At 41.6% G+C, this 17537-nt stretch overlaps 1 protein-coding gene across 2 annotated transcripts in view; it reads right to left on the reverse strand.

Moving 5' to 3' along the window:
* The window catches only part of LOC126253540 (F-box/LRR-repeat protein 4), a 181884-nt gene that overhangs the window by 126189 nt on the left and 38158 nt on the right, over window positions 1-17537 (reverse strand). The gene's annotated exons all lie outside the window — the stretch shown is intronic.

The raw sequence follows: 17537 nt of genomic DNA on the forward strand, positions 1-17537 counted from the left end.
CCCACACGAAGCTGGCAGCCTACATCTCTGTCCTGTGCCCCTGCATATGGTCAGAGAAATCACCAATTCCTTCTGGTGTTGTGAGGGTCGTAATCAAACTTCATCATGGACCAGAAATAGTCTCCTCATTCATTGCCGAATAAGGAAAGAAAACAGTAAGCAACATAAAATACAAAGTGAAGTGGAATATCAAAACATAACATAATTTTTTGGTGACATTGGCAACAATATAAACTTGGTAGTTCATGTGCAACCTCTTCTGGGTTGCAAAAGGTGGAACACTTTTGTTTTTCAGGTATGATGTAAGTACTACTCCTCTCGTGAAAAATCCAAGTTATAGACCTTCTCCCCCTTGTATGTTTACCCATCATCTACAAAACCTGCTAAGAAATGGCGCTTTTTCAGTTTTTCCTCAGCAGGCAAAAATATGTCATTATCAATTTTTTCTATATAACACGCTGGAAAATTCGGGACAACTACTGAGATATGAGGCTGCGAAAATCTCCAAAAATGTCAAGAAATAACAAAAACTTAGATATGTCGGTGGTTTTGCTTTAATAACTTTTTTAGTGCAGTTTTGTTGTTAATGTACAATAACCAGTGTTGTAGAAGATTTAATTTCCTTCAAGATTCATACAAAATATTTGTAATTACATGTCGAGAAGTACCACATTAACAAGCTTAGCGAAAGTGGAAGAGAAACTGAAAATACCATCCTCGCTCAAAAATTGTGTTCATGAAAGTAATTCTATCTTTAACCCAATATACATGCAATATACAGGTTGTTTCACAATTCATGAATATTTCTAGAGTTTGCCGATGGGACTTAGTACGTCATCCACTGACGCTACAGAGTGTTAACCCTTGAGCAGGCGCACCTGTGTATAAAGTGCGCCAACCAAAAATAAAATGATTTTGTGTGGTTCTTCTTTTGTTTCACAACTGCAAACCTATACCTATTGCTTCAGGTAACACAGCGATAAATTGTGTTGTCGTACGTCCAAGTGAGCAGCAGTAATATAAAACAAAAAGCGAGCTAGACGAGATAAAATTTATGATCAGTTCAAAAAAATGGCCTCAGTTACGAACTAGTAACATAATCCCACATTGAGGCAGTTGTCTATGACATAACTATTGATCGAATAAGCAGCTGAACGGGATCTGACGCAAGTGCACTGCTTAATGCTGCGAATGCGTCATTACTGTCTCTGTAACACCTGTCCTTGGCAAAAGAGAGTTATAGTGAAAATTTAATTCATTATTGTTCAATAAAACAGTAGTTTAGCTCATACTATGTAAGTTTATTTTCTCCTTGTTTAAATAAACTAAGATTAAACTGTGATCCTGATCATACATGGCTTACCTTGGTAACATAAGGAAACCTATTCTTTTCATGTGTACAAAGTGTGCCGCGCCCACTCGTGTTATGAAAAACGGCGCACCCACTCAAGGGTTAAAGTTGTAGATGTCAGTGCCTGTAAATGTGTGTGTCTATTCCACGACAATTTTATGAACTTTCTAGAATGATGGAGAAGGATAAATGTATCAATTTGAGATAACGGTTGCTGTACCGAAACGAGTGAGTTGAAAGTTATAAGCGAAAAGCGCTCTGATGTATCTGACAGTGGAATACTTGTACTGATACTGTTGTCGCTAAGATCGTAGGCTAGGCAACTTTCAAATATCACAGGTGGTAGCATGGACCGTAACACGAAAAAAATGTCAAGTACTCATGGGTTCTAACATGCACACCTTAAAAGCTACAAGAATTTGTTCAACAGAGGAGATGTGTTTCACAGGAGCGAAGATGGGCAAGTGTTCATGGCTCCTCAAAATGGTTCAAATGGCTCTGAGCACTATGGGACTTAACATCTGTGGTCATCAGTCCCCTAGAACTTAGAACTACTTAAACCTAACTAACCTAAGGACATCACACACATCCATGCCCGAGGCAGGATTCGAACCTGCGACCGTAGCAGTCGCGCGGTTCCGGACTGCGCGCCTAGAACCGCTAGACCACCGCGGCCGGCCATGGCTCCTCAGGTACGCATTTTAGAGCCCATATGCACTAGACTCTTTTTCGTGTTATGGTCAATACTACCACCTCTGAAAGTTGCTTAGCACAAAATATTAGTAAAACAGTCACAGTACACATATCCCACTGTCAGCGGTATCAGAACGGTTTTCGCTTATAACTTCTGACTCATTCTTTTCCAATACAGGGCCCTTACCTCACATTAATACATTCATCCTTCTCAATCATTCTAGAAAGTCTGTAACATAAAGAGGGAAACACCCTGTATATACCAGATGGTCATAGTTAAATTTTCCCTATTTAACAAGTTATAACAGGCAAAAAGGAATACAAACGTCTCAAAAATGAGATCGACAGGAAGTGCAAAATGGCTAAGCATGGATGGCTAGAGGACAAATGTAAGGATGTAGAGGCTTGTCTCACTAGGGGTAAGATAGATACTGCCTACAGGAAAATTAAAGAGACCTTTGGAGAGAAGAGAACCACTTGTATGAATATCAAGAGCTCAGATGGAAACCCAGTTCTATGCAAAGAAGGGAAAGCAGAAAGGTGGAAGAAGTATATATATATAGTGTCTATACAAGGGCGATGTACTTGAGGGCAATATTATGGAAATGGAAGAGGATGTAGGTGAAGATGAAATGGGAGATAAGATACTACGTGAAGAGTTTGACAGAGCACTGAAAGACCTGAGTCGAAACAAGGCCCCGGGAGTAGACAACATTCCATTAGAACTACTGATGGCCTTGGGAGAGCCAGTCATGACAAAACTCTACCATCTGGTGAGCAAGATATATGAGACAGGCGAAATACCCACAGACTTCAAGAAGAATATAATAATTCCAATCCCAAAGAAAGCATGTGTTGACAGATGTGAAAATTACCGAACTATCAGTTTAATAAGTCACAGCTGCAAAATACTAACGCGAATTCTTTACAGACGAATGGAAAAACTGGTAGAAGCGGACCTCAGGGAAGATCAGTTTGGATTCCGTAGAAATGTTGGAACACGTGAGGCAATACTAACCTTACGACTTATCTTAGAAGGTAGATTAAGAAAAGGCAAACCTACGTTTCTAGCATTTGTAGACTTAGAGAAAGCTTTTGACAACGTTAACTGGAATACTCTCTGTCAAATTCTGAAGGTGGCAGGGGTAAAATACAGGGAGCGAAAGGCTATTTACAATTTGTACAGAAACCAGATGGCAGTTATAAGAGTCGAGGGGCATGAAAGGGAAGCAGTGGTTGGGAAGGGAGTGAGACAGGGTTGTAGCCTATCCCCGATGTTATTCAATCTGTATATTGAGCAAGCAGTAAAGGAAACAAAAGAAAAATTGGGAGTAGGTATTAAAATTCATGGAGAAGAAGTAAAAACTTTGAGGTTCGCCGATGACATTGTAATTCTGTCAGAGACAGCAAAAGACTTGGAAGAGCAGTTGAATGGAATGGACAGTGTCTTGAAAGGAGGATATAAGATGAACATCAACAAAGGATAATGGAATGTAGTCAAATTAAATCGGGTGATGCTGAGGGGATTAGATTAGGAAATGAGACACTTAAAGTAGTAAAGGAGTTTTTCTATTTAGGGAGCAAAATAACAGATGATGGTCGAAGTAGAGAGGATATAAAATGTAGTCTGGCAATGGCAAGGAAATCGTTTCTGAAGAAGAGAAATTTGTTAACATAGAGTATAGATTTAAGTGTCAGTAAGTCGTTTCTGAAAGTATTTGTATGGAGTGTAGCCTTGTATGGAAGTGAAACATGGACGATAACCAGTTTGGACAAGAAGAGAATAGAAGCTTTTGAAATGTGGTGCTACAGAAGAATGCTGAAGATAAGGTGGGTAGATCACGTAACTAATGAGGAGGTATTGAATAGGATTGGGGAGAAGAGAAGTTTGTGGCACAACTTGACTAGAAGAAGGGATCGGTTGGTAGGACATGTTTTGAGGCATCAAGGGATCACAAATTTAGCATTGGATGGCAGCGTGGAGGGTAAAAATCGTAGAGGGAGACCAAGAGATCAATACACTAAGCAGATTCAGAAGGATGTAGGTTGCAGTAGGTACTGGGAGATGAAGAAGCTTGCACAGGATAGAGTAGCATGGAGAGCTGCATCAAACCAGTCTCAGGACTGAAGACCACAACAACAACAACAACAACAACAACAGGGAAACCAATTAAATAACATGTTATAACAAGGAAACTAATGACTGTACGAGTACCAAACTTGGTACCATTACTGTCAAGCACATGGGGAAGAGAAATAATGCAGAATCAATTCAATTGAAACACTTTTAATTTGTTGCTACGGTACATGATACCATTACATACCGGTACCATCACTGGTACAAAAGGGGGTAAATACGGCACCCATCAGTGTCCAGAAGAGTCTGAAAGCACAGGATTGCATTCTGTACAGCGGAACGAAGCATGTCCATAGGTATGTTGGCACAAACGTGAATGTTCCCCTGGTAAACCCTGTCCTTCAGGTAGCCCCACAACCAGAAAACACAGGGAGTGAGATCAGGTGATCATGCCAGCCAACCATTTGGAAATGACTGGCTGATAATTCGATCATTTCCAAATGTGTTTCGGAGAAGCACTTCAGGGGTGATGTGTGGTGGGCCCCATCTTGCATGAGAACTGTTGAGTTCAACGTGTCTCTCTCCTGCAGCGCGGGCATGACACGCTGGCAAAGCATATCGCAGTGATGTGGGCCAGTCACTCTGCACGTCTTTGGTCCTTTACCACCAATCGGTTAAAAAAAGAATGGGCCAATGAAGAAAGTAGCCATGAAGCCACACCATGTGGTGACACATTCACCATACAGAGGAACTTCATGTTAGTTTGTTTGTTTTGTTTTAGGGCGCAAAAACAACTGGGGTCATATGCGCCCAAGTCAAAACTATAGATCACGAAGACAGAGAAGAGTTAAAAAACGACTGTGTATCAATCCCAATTGACATAAGAAGAGACAGCTAAAAACAGAGATGCGGAGAAAGGGCTAAAAAAGACAGCACACAGAAACGGAGGTACAAAGCAAAAAATTAAATGGCCTTCGCCATATTGCTTTGACAAATAAAAAGTAAAACGCAGTCGACAGCCCACGCGTCATTTTCTAGAACGGCTGATACCTCAGACGGGAAACAAACAGTAAAAAAATGGGTATTCCATAAGGAAGTGGCAGACAGTTAAAACTTGGGCGCAATGTCGACAAAGTGGTGGGGAAGCCCCAATTATCAAATGACGATGGCTAAAAAGTCAGTGCCCAACACACAACCTAGTTAAAATGACCTCCTCCTGGCGAGAGAGCTGGGAGAAGGTCGTCCAAGCCACTGAGAGAGGCTTAATAACCCAGAGTTTATTCCCTTGAAGGGAGGACCAGTGGCGATGGCAAAGGGACACCACCTCCTGACAGACAGCAACACAGATCATTGGAGTGAATATAGGAACTAGTGGGTTGAGGTACAAGGACTGAAGCCTCAGCAGGCTGCAGCATCATCAGCAGCCTCGTTTACTGGCAGACTGACATAACCAGGAACCCACATAAACATCACAGTGGCTCCACCAAGAGTGAGCAAGTTAAGTTTTCCTGGACCAGTTGCACTAAGGGTTGGGCAGTGTACAGCACACATAGACTTTGAAGGACGCTGAGAGAGTTTGAGCATAGGACACAACTGAAAAGTCTGTGTCCCCGTATGTACTCTGTGGCCAGATACAGGACGAAGAGCTCAGTTGAAAATACTGGGCAGTGTACTGGAAGCTGATATCGAAAGACATGGGCGCCAATGACGAAGGCAAACCTGACACCATGGTGAAGTGTTCACACCCACTGGGAAAGTTGGAGGTAGTGTGACGTTAAGCCACAAGAGCAAGTGCTGAAAGCGGACTCCAGGAGGTAACTGTGAAGAGGGACACACCCCAAACTGGCGATCAAAGGAATCTTTGAAGAAGGAGGCGTAGGATGGGTGGCCATGCATGGCAGACAAATGGCATGCATACCTGCTGAGGAGAAAGTCACGGAGTCAGTGGTAGCTCAACAGCTTCATCATACAGACTCTCAGCTGGGCTAGTGTAAAAGGTGCCAGTGGCCAAATGGATGCTACGATGGTGGATAGTGTTCAGACGGCATAAGAGGGATAGACGTACAGACACATAAACAAAGCACCCATAGTCTAGTTTCGAATGGACAATGGACCAGTACAAATGGAGGATGGGAGCTCGATCAGCACCCCAGGAAGTACCATTGAGGACACATAGGGTATTGAGGGACCGCATAAAGTGGGCTGTTAGTTAAGACACATGGGAGGACCAAGAGAGTTTCCTATCGAGCATGAGCCTCAGGAATTTCATAGTTTCAACGAACAGAAGGGCAACAGACCCAAGATGTAAAGATGGTGGACAAAACTAATTGTGCTGCCTGAAATTCATACAGACAGTTTTGTCAGAGGAAAAGTGAAAGCCATTGTTGCTGCTCCAGGAATAAAGATGATCAAAACATCGATGGAGATGCCACTCAGTGAGATAGGTCCATGGAGAACTGCAATAGATAGCAAAATCGTCGACAAAAAGAGAGCTGGAGATGCCCAATGGGAGACATGCCACTATAGGCTTAATGGCGATAGCAAAGAGGACGATGCTCAAGGTGGAACCCCGAGGCACACAGTTTTCCTGGATAAAGGTGTCCGACACAGCAGAACCCACACAACTCTTTAAAACTTGGTCTTTTAAAAAATTCCTGAGGGATACAGGGCAGGCGGATACGAAATCCCCACGTGCAAAGAGTACGGAGGATACCAGTTCTCCAGCAGGTGTCGTAGGCCTTCTCCAAATCGAAAAACAAAGCCAGAGTCTGGGATTTACACAGAAAACCATTCACCACATGGGTGGACAAAGTAACGAAATGGTCAACTGCAGAACGGTGCATTCGAAATCCACGCTGTGCAGTCGTTAGTAAACTGTGAGACTCAAACCGCCACACCAGCCGAGCGTGAATAATACGTTCCATCACCTTGCAAACACAGCTGGTGAGAGAAATGGGGCGGTAGCTAGAAGGAAAGTTTTTGTCCTTATCGGGCTTAGGTCTGGGTAAGACGGTAGCTTCACGCCAACGTCCGGGAAATGTGCCTTCTGCCCAGATGTGGTTGAACATATTAACCAGAAAGTGCTTGCCCGAAAGAGAATCTTTGAAGATTCATTGGCACCATCCGAATGTGGACAGCGTCCAGCCCTGGGGCGGAGGATAGGGATGAACGGAGAGCATGGTCTAACTCCCTCATAGTAAAGGCGGCACTGAAGCACTCACGATTCTGAAAAGAGAAGGGTAGCACCTGAGCCTCCTTCGCTCGTTTCCAATGGAGGATGATAGTGGGAAGAAGTTGAAATTTCTGCAAAATGGTAGCCCAAGGTATTGGAGATAGCAGAAGGGTCCATGATGACATCGTCTACTACAGTCCAGACAGAAACTGGCAAATGGAAAAAGGAAGAAGAAGAAGAAGAAGAAGAAGAAGAAGAAGAAGAAGAAAAGAAAGCACCTAGTGAATCAACTCTGGCTAGCTTTTTTTGCTAATCCGAAGAACATGATGAAACTTTGCACACATAATGAATGCAGTTTGCCATCATAGGATGACGGTTAAAACACGGAGAGCACACCTCCATGCGCGAACTGCGTCACGGCATACCTCAGTCCACCAAGGGACTGAAGGGACTGGAACACAGAGTGGTAAAGAGGAAGTGCGTGGAATGGAACGTTCTGCAGCAGTAAGGATACATTTTGTGATATATTCCACCTGGTCATCACAACTGGGGAAATCCTGATCCTCGAAGGTTGCCAGGGAGGAGTACAGCTGCCAATCAGCCTTAGTAAGCTGCCATTTGGGTGTGCAACGAGGTGGGGTAGGAGTCAGCAAACAGATAGCACACGGGAAATGGTTGTTTGAGAAGGTGTCAGAAAGAACGGATCACTCAAGACAATGGGCAAGCTAGGCCGTGCAGAAGGATAGGTCCAAATGGGAATAGGTGTGCGAGGAGTCAGAAAAGAATGTGGGTGCTCCAGTGTTAAGGCAGAAAAGGTTGAGTTGATTAAGATCAGCCATGAGGGCACCCGGCTCTGGTAGAACCACAAAGGGGATTATGTGTATTAAAGTCACCAAGTAGCAGAAATGGGGGAGGAGCTGCCTAATAAGCTGAAGAAAGTCTGCGCTGGTGACATCAAATGATGGAGTGACATAAATGGTACAGAGGGGAAAAGTCAGGTGAGGAAGGAAAGGCGAACTGCAACAGTTGGAAGATGGGTAGCGGGGAGATGGGTTGATTATGAATGTCATAAAGTATGAGCAGGATGATGCCCCCACGAATAGAATGGCAACCTCAGGGGGGAGGTCAAAACAAACCGGGAAGAAATGTGAAAGCTCAAAGTGGTCATGAGGACGCAATTTTGTTTCCTGAAGGCAGAGTACAAGGGGACGCCACGATGCTGAAAGCAGCCGTAAATCCTCTTTGTGGGGCTGAAGGCCGCGAACGTTCCATTGGAGGACAGTCATTATGATGAAGAAATGAAGGGGGTGTCACCTAGGCAGCTGCCAAGTGACAGCCTGCGAAGACTCGCTGCTACAGGGCACAGAAGCAGGAGGCTCCTGCTCCCTGATGTCCACAGCAGCATCAGCTTGCTTGTGCTGTCAATCTGTGGAGTCCTGCAACATGGAGGCCGGCTGGGCTAAGGTATTGTGTGGCAACACCATCAAAGAGTACCTTCGAGTCGGTGAAGGAGAAGACCGTTTGCTTGGTGTCCTTCAAGACTTTCTGGTTAACAGAGGAAAACTCAGGTGTTGTTTGGCTGGAGGGACGTAGGAAGTCTTCACGGGAGTACTACTACTGTCCTTTCTGGCCAACCGGTTGTGTAGTTGGTGGCTTCGCCCCTTGAGGTGAGGGTTTTATGGCTTGTTGCACAGCTGGATGGGGGGTTGGTGATGCTACCTTGACACTGGGCAATTTCACAACCTCAGGAGCTGAATGTGAGGTCGCATGACTTCATGGCCGTGTCCTTTGTGGAGCAGAAGGACACGTGCCAGACAGAAGAACGCAGGGTTTGTGACTAGCCAATAGCTTGCAAGCGACTGGGTATGGCACATTTTCCTTTACCTGGATCTCCTGGACAGCCCGCTCATCAAGATGCACGGGACAATGCTGAGAGGAGGCGGCACGGCTGCCATTGCAGTCGGTATGGCAGAGAGGAGGAGACGGACAATATCTCTTGTGTGCATGTCTACCACAGGTTACACATTTGGCTGGGTGTCGACAAGACGTTCTAGTGTGGTTGAAACAATGACACTGGTAGCAGCAAATCAGTTTCGGAATATACGGTTGAACTGTGATAATTTCATGGCCTGCTTTAATTTTGGATGAAAGCACCACTCTACCAAAGGTGAGAAAAAGAGTGCGGGTGAGCACTAAGGAGGAATCTACTTTTTCCAACACCCGATAGACTGCAATGACACCCTAATCAGAGAGGTAAGATTGGATTTCGGCCTCGGTCAGACCGTCAAGCAGCCTAGTGTAAATGACACCACTGGAAGAATTCAGAGTTCTACGGGACTCGATACGAACAGGATAGCCGTGAAGAAGTGAGGCGGAAAGCAGTTGTTGTGCTTGAGAATTAGAGGTAGTCTCCAAAAACAAAGTGCCATTCCGTAAATGAGAGCAGGATTTCACAGGGCTGGCAATGGAATCAACACATTTCTGAATATTAAAGGATTTACCATTGTGAAGGACTGACCATCTTCAGTATGTGAGACCATAAGGAACTGTGGTGGATCTGGAAGGGTCTTTGAATTGTTAGCCTCATTCCGTTTAGGTTTCGTAGACGTTGACTGTGAAGATGATTGGCTCACTGCGAGAAAATTCCCAACGATTGCCAGCGTCTGCGATAGCGCACTTCTTCCAACTGGGAGCCCCCTTCACAAGGGGGCGCACCCGCCTTAGGTGACTGTTCGCCCTCAGGTCACACTTCCTGAACACATGACACAGGGACCAATCGGCAATTTGGGAAGGTAGCAGCTCAGGCAATCACCCCTCCCTGAGCCCGGCCTGTATCAGGGGTATGTGCGAACCGTACCTGTCGACCTGTGGCTAGGAATATGCATTACCCGGTCATCTGTTACACGTCAGATGCGTGGGGCCTGTTTTCAGGAGCGCACAGGGAGGAAGAAAAAAGAGAGAAACCTCAAATGCTGAAGCGGAGGAATGAGAGGAGAAGGGAAACAAAGGAAGGAAAAGGGAACAAAAAAACAGTGGTGAGACTGTTCTTGTGTCAGCAAAGGACAATGCAGAACATTCCCTATAGCACCCCAGACATGTTCCCCAAGGGAGGCGAACAAGAATAGCAAAAGAATAGACAAGCAGAACGGCAGGGAAAAGATGCTGCAAAGGCTAGGGCACTGTGGTAGTCAAGAACGAACCCATCAAAGAGTGGCAAACCCTCTGGGGGGGAAGAACCTCATGCACAATGACTGGAGGTGAAGATCCCCACACTCGGCAATTCTGAGTGTTCACCTCACCCGGCAGAGACAAATGAGCTTCGTCTGTCCATAGGATGGTCCAGGGCCATCTCTCATCAACTTCAATCCTTGCAAGAAAGTGGAGAGCGAAGTCAACACATTGTTGTGCGTCCTGTGCTGCAAGCTGCTCTACGATATGGATCTTGTACGGATACCATTTGAGAATGGTTCGAAGCACCTTCTGTACAGTGGACCATGGGAAGTTCAACTGTTGTGACACAGCACGAGCACTGCCTGACGATTGGGAATTGCACGCAGAGTTATTCGCCACAGCAACAGCGATTTCATCAACCACGTGAGGTGCAACCGGTCGACGGCCTCTTCCCAGAGTGATGCCCAGTTCTCCAGCTGATTCGAACTTCTTCATCACGCTCTGCACAGCAGGTGCAGAAAGAGGACCCTTCCATAATCCTTTCACCTGGCGATATTCTCAATGTGCAGCTGCAGCATTACTGTTGTTTTGATAACAGAACTTCACCAATAATGCCCTGCTCCTTTTGTCCAAGCTCATATCAACACCTCAACAAATGCACTGTCACTAGTCAGATGTGTGAGACTATGAATCACGGTGACTGATCACAGCATCTGGTGGCCATAGCTGGAACTGGACAGAGGTGCTGCAACACATGGAAATCATACGCCCCATCCTCTGGACATTAATGCTACCAAGTTTGGTACTCAAATGGCAATTAGTTTACGTGTTATAATGTGTTAAATAGGGAAAGTTTAATTGTAACCAACGGTACATACATTTGCAGATGCCAGCGCCTGTAACTCTTGATGCTCTGTAGTGTCATTTGATGATGTTTTTGGACATGAGTTCCTGATTAAACCTTTATCTACTAAGTCCCCTCAACAGTCTCTAGAGGTGTGTAACATGAATTGTGAAACATCCTGTATGCATGTAGAACATGAGATTCATGCAAGTTTCCAGGGAATAAGCGTTTCTGAAAAAGAAAAACTAATATTTTCAACACTTTTACATATACAAAAAGCACCGCAAGAGCTCGTCATTCCATACTACAATCTTGTACAGAATTTCTCTTTGATGGTGCCATTTTTCCGAAGATGTCAAAGGATAAATACAATAAAACATAAAAATAGAAGGTGCATATGTGCTAATTGTGAAAGTTATCATTTCCTTGTCTTATGAACATGATTCTGTTGTTGTTATTGGAGAAGAAATTGATCTTTTGCTTTCAGTAACAGCTTTAGCACCAGAAAATGTGTTCTTTCGTAAATCTAGAAGGGATAACATAGGAGATGTGCTTTATTCCAAAATGTCCTTCAAATACGAAGATACTGTGGAAAATATTCTATTTCTCCATGCAATAAGTGGTTATGATACCATCACTGCTTTGTCTGGACAGGGGAGAACTAAATTTTGTACCACACCTGAGAGTGGTGCTTCCTACAGGAAAAGTGTTTCTATTTTCAAAGATCAGGCTGCAGAATGAGAGATCATGCAAGCAACTGAAAATTTCCTTGTGGCACTTTATGGAGGTATCTCTAATACTTCTATAGAAGAGTTGTGATATCTTCTCTTTTCTAAACCTGCTGCAAACACCATATTTGATTTGGCATACCTACCTCCAACAACAGATGCAGTTCGATATTATTCATATAGAACTTACCTGCAAGTTCAAATGTGGATGGGGTATGGAAAAGATGAACTCAAATGGGGCTGGGAGAAGGTTATTACAGTGCCAATGAATAAAGGAACAACTCCATAGGAACTGTTGAATATGATTTCACGCTAATGCAAAAATACTTGGGACCACAAAGGCAGCAGCAAAAAAACAGGACTTCGATGAACACTGTACATTTTCACTGTGGATTCAAATTATGTGGTAATGCACAAGAGGTTGAGTTCAGCATGGAAGAAGGCCCGTTAGCTAATTCATTGCCTACTGGTTGAAGTGATGTATAGTATACATCAACCACATCCGAGCAAAAACAACAGAAACTGATGAAATTTTAACTCAAAAATGTATATGTCTCATTAAAATAAAACTTAATATTTATTTTTAAGCTGTATTTTGTTGAAATATAAATATATCTGAAAGTTTGAAAATTTGTGGTTTTCTTTTTCAAAAATGCTTATTCCCCAGAAACTACATGAGTCTCATGAACTACATGCATATATTGCCTATATAGTGGATTAAAGATGATATTACATTTATAAATACTATTTTTGACTAAGGACGGTATTTTCAGTATCGAGTCCACTTCCGCTAAAATTGTTAATGCAACATTTCTTGACATTCATAGGGAGTAATTGCAAATATTTTTTATGAATCTTGAAGAAAATTAAATCCTCTACAACCTTCGTTACTTTGCTTTGTACACAAAACTGCACTAAAAAAAGTTATTAAAGCGAAACCAATGACATATCTAACATTTTGCGATTTCCAACATTTTTGCAGATTTTTTCACAGCCTAATATCTCAGTAGCTGTTCTGAATTTTCAACGTGTCATGTACGAAACTTGCAGGAAATTTAAAAAAAACACTCTTTAAAACTGATACTGGCATATTTGTGCCTAAAATGCACTGGAAGAGAATTACTGATGAAAACCGAAAAAAGTGTCATTCCTTCATGTTTTTTTTACATTTTTTTATGTGGCGGATAATGTAGAAGAGGAAGGTCGTCTAGAACTCAGTCTCTCATGAGAGGGGTAGTATATACAACATACCTGAAAATCAAAATTTCTCCATCTTCTACAATCCAAAATGCTATCTCTACTGTGTTACTTAAGCAATAAGAAGTCGAACCCCTCTCCCCACTTCTAAAACTGCTGTGATAAAATGTCAGCAGAATATCCACAACATTAAACATAATACTATAATAGAAATAACAAAAGTTGCAAGGAGGAAAGGAACTACGATATGAAACTCGTGGTTGAGACAAGAAGCCTGATAAACAGTTTTAGATCCTAATAATAAAAAGAGCGATGTAAATAACTACAGCGGTATATCTCTGTTGCAAGTGGGTTTATAAAACATTTTCAACAATATTACTAAACAAGGTAGAAGCAACACCTGATAGCCATTTGGGAGAATATCAGTGTGTATTTATAAAGGGCATCTTGCTCAGAATTGATTTTCAACCTGAAGTCCATAATCCGACACAAACTTACAAACTTTAAAGACAAAGCTGTAACATTTATAGATTTAAAATAGGCATTTGATTCAGCTGACAGGGAAACACTAGATAAAGTGATCCACGAATTTGCTATCAAATCTAAATTAGCAAACCTTATTTGTGGAATGCTAACTGACACAAAATCACAAGTAAATTTTCTGGATGAAGTACCCAAGGCATTCAAAATTAAAACAGGTGTAAGGCAAGGTGACGGACTGTCTCTACTCCTCTTCAACTACATCCTAGACAAAACAGTAAGAGAATGGAAACAAAAACTAAGAGAACATAATGAAATTTTCACTCAGCAGCACAGTGTGAGCTGATATGAAACTTCCTGGTACATTACAACTGTGTGCCGTACTGAGACTCGAACTCGGGACCTTTGCCTTTTGCCGGAAAGTGCTCGCTCTGCCACCTGAGCTACCCACACACAGCTTATGACACATCCTAACAGCTTCAATTCTGTCAGTACCTCATCTCATACCTTCCAAACTTCGCAGAAGCTCTTCTGTGAACCCTGCAGAACTAGGATTCCTGGACGAAAGGATATTGCTTTGGCCGCGAAAGGCTATGGTCCAAAGTTCGAGTCACGGTCTGGCACACAGTTTTAATCTGCCAGGAAGTTTCATAAAAGAACCTAAGCTATCACCAATAAGACTTGGGACTAGGAATAAAGATATTTAAATTCACTGTCCAGCACTTGAGGATGATTTTGCCACTTTTTTTGAAAATCTAACAAATGCGGAAAAACAAATCAGTCTCTTACAAGAAATAGCCAACAAAGCAGGTTTACGAGTTTCTGTATGAGGGAAAAAAAAACCAAAGTTTGTGACAAACACAAAAACGCTCCAGAAATTCTAGGAACAGATATTAGAAAGACAAAGAGGGTTAATAAATTTAAATATCTGAGAGATAGTTCGCTGTAGAAGAAAGAGAGTGTAAAATGGAGAGAGCATATGGTAGAACCAGGAACATCTGCACAAAATGTCTATCTAAAAATTATGACACAGTAGTAAAACAAGAATGTCTTCATGCAAGTGAATGTTTAATACTGAATTACAAACTATACAAACTTGAAGTCCTAGAAAGAAGAACCATTCAAAAAATATTCAGTCCACTAAGAAACAAAGACATATGGAAATTAAGAAGTAATAAAGAAGTATATCACAAAATAGACAACATAACTGAAGCACTACAGAAGAAGCAATAGCTATTTTTTTGGACATTTATACAGAATGAGTGGCACCAGGTTAACCAACAGATTTTTAAATATCTCTGGAAGAAGAGGTCCATAATAGCCTGGATTCAAGAAATTAGGAAAGATTTGAAAAGAAACAACATAAGTGAAAAAGATGCAATGGAAAGAGAGATTTTTAAGAAGAAAGTGTTAAAAATGGAAGGATTCCAAAGTAGGAGGGAGAAGACAGGGTCAAAATGGTATGAGGGGATAAAATGGATATATAGTGGGAAAATGAAAGAATACTGGATGAAGAAGAAAGAGCAGCACAGGATGATGATTGATTTGTAGGGCACTCAACTGCGCGGTCATCAGCACCCACACAAAGTCCCAATTTTTACACAGTCCATTTTCTGTTCATGATCCAATCTAGTCGCTCTCACAAATGATGATGATGATGAAATGATGAGGACAACACAAACACCCAGTCGCCGGGCAGAGAAAATCTCCAACCCGGCCGAGAATCAAACCCGAGACCCCGTGATCCAGAGGCAGCAACGCTAGCCCCTAGACCACAAGCCACGGACAGCAGCACAGAAGGATGCATTGAAATTGGTGTGCGGTTCTTAGATGACACAAGTGGAAACATAATAAAGAAGAAAAATGTTTCATTTGTTGCAATGTCTACACTTACACATACAATCTGCAAACCACTGTTAAGAACATACCAGAGGGTACTTATCATGGTACCATTTGTTAGAATTTCTTCCCATTTCATACATATGGAGCACAGGAAGAATGACTGCTAAAATGCCTCTGCACATGCTTGGAATTTTGTCCAAGTGTGCTTACAGTCATAACTTTTTTGGTCGACTTTCTCGAGATAATTACCATCTATTTTCAAAGGTCTGGCAATTAAGCTTTTTCAACATTTCTGTGACACCCTGCAATGAGTCAAACAAATCTGTGACCATTTGTGTCACCATTCCTTGTATATATTCTTTGTCCCCTGTTAATTCTATGTGGTATGAGTCCCAAACACTTGCATGATTTTCTAGGATGGGATGCACAAGCAAGTGTACCCTTTGTAGACTGAGTGTATTTTCCTACTATCCTGTTAAATGAATTGAAATCTGCCACCAGTTTTCCCTATAACTGAGCCTATGTGATCATTCCATTTCACATCCCTCTGAATTGTTACACCTAGGTATTCATATGATTTGTTGATTCCAGTTGTAGCTCACTGATGTTGTAGGTGTAGGGAACTACTTCTCTGTGTTCTGTGAAGAGCACTGTTTTACATTTAGTGCAGTACATGATATTCTGTTATTTACAAAGAGGAGACATACAGGCAATTTAATTCAGAAAAGATTTCCTAACACTTGAATAAATATTTGATGTTAACAAATTTCTCTTTTCTAGAAACACATTTTTTGGTATTGCCATTCAGTAATTTATACCCTTTAAACTTTGTCCATCATCACTTACTATGGTACCAAAATAACTAAACTCACCTACTACCTGTTTACTTCCTCATTTTTTAAAGCTTATTTTATCAGCATCTGCCAATTTAGTCTGATTACATTCCATTACTCTTGTTTTAATTTTGTTGATGTTCATCTTATTTCTTGTTTTTCAAGACACTATTTGTCCTGTTCAAATGCTCCTCCAAGTCATTTGCCATCTTTGACAGAATTACAATGTAATCAGCAAACCTGACAGCTTTTATTTACTCTCTTTCAACTTTAATTCCTCTTTCTAAATTTCTCCTTGGTTACATTCACAACTTGCTCAATGTATAGACTGAATAATATTCTGTATAGGCTACAGCTCTTGGCTCTCTTCCTTCTCAACTACTGCTTCCATTTTATTATCTTCAACTATTATAACTACAATCAGGTTTCTGTATAAGTTACAAGTTGAACATAACCCTTCACTCCTTGAATTTTATCCCTGCTACTTTCAGAATATCAAACAGAGTATTCCAATCAATATTGTCAAAAACTTTCTCTGCATCTACAAATGCTACAAACATAAGATGGCATTTCTTACAAGGAGAGATCCCCAGTGACGGGATCAAGTTTTTGAAACCATTTATACAAAGATGTGGGTTAGGGTCACAGGTATCTCATTCTGTAATCACTCACCCTGGAGGGGCCCTCATTTTCAAATAATGGACAAAATAAATATATAGCAATTTTACTTGAATGTTCTAGAACTTTGAAACTGATAATAATTATATGGGCATAGTGGTGTAGTGGATAACATATGAGTCTGATGTGCAAGTCATGGGTTCGAATCTCATTAGGTGCTTCAAAATTTTGTATTTTTACATCTTTACTGAAATGACTCTGACCATTATTTTATTCATTTAATTGGTTTAAATCTATTTTTTTAATTTCTAATCCTTTATCACCTCATTTTAGTCATTGTATTAACTTTTTCATTTGCTCGTATTTTTTTATTCATATTTTTATTTTTTCATTTGGAATCTGTGTGCATATGATTTTAATTACTTTTATTATCAATCATACTATTTAAAAATCTGAAAATGTCAATCTAGCTCTAGAATATTCATTCAAAATTACAATTTTTTTTTGTTTATTGTTCACAAACAAGGGGCC

Source organism: Schistocerca nitens, chromosome 4 (genome assembly GCF_023898315.1).
Source record: "Schistocerca nitens isolate TAMUIC-IGC-003100 chromosome 4, iqSchNite1.1, whole genome shotgun sequence".
NCBI classification, from domain to species: domain Eukaryota; kingdom Metazoa; phylum Arthropoda; class Insecta; order Orthoptera; family Acrididae; genus Schistocerca; species Schistocerca nitens.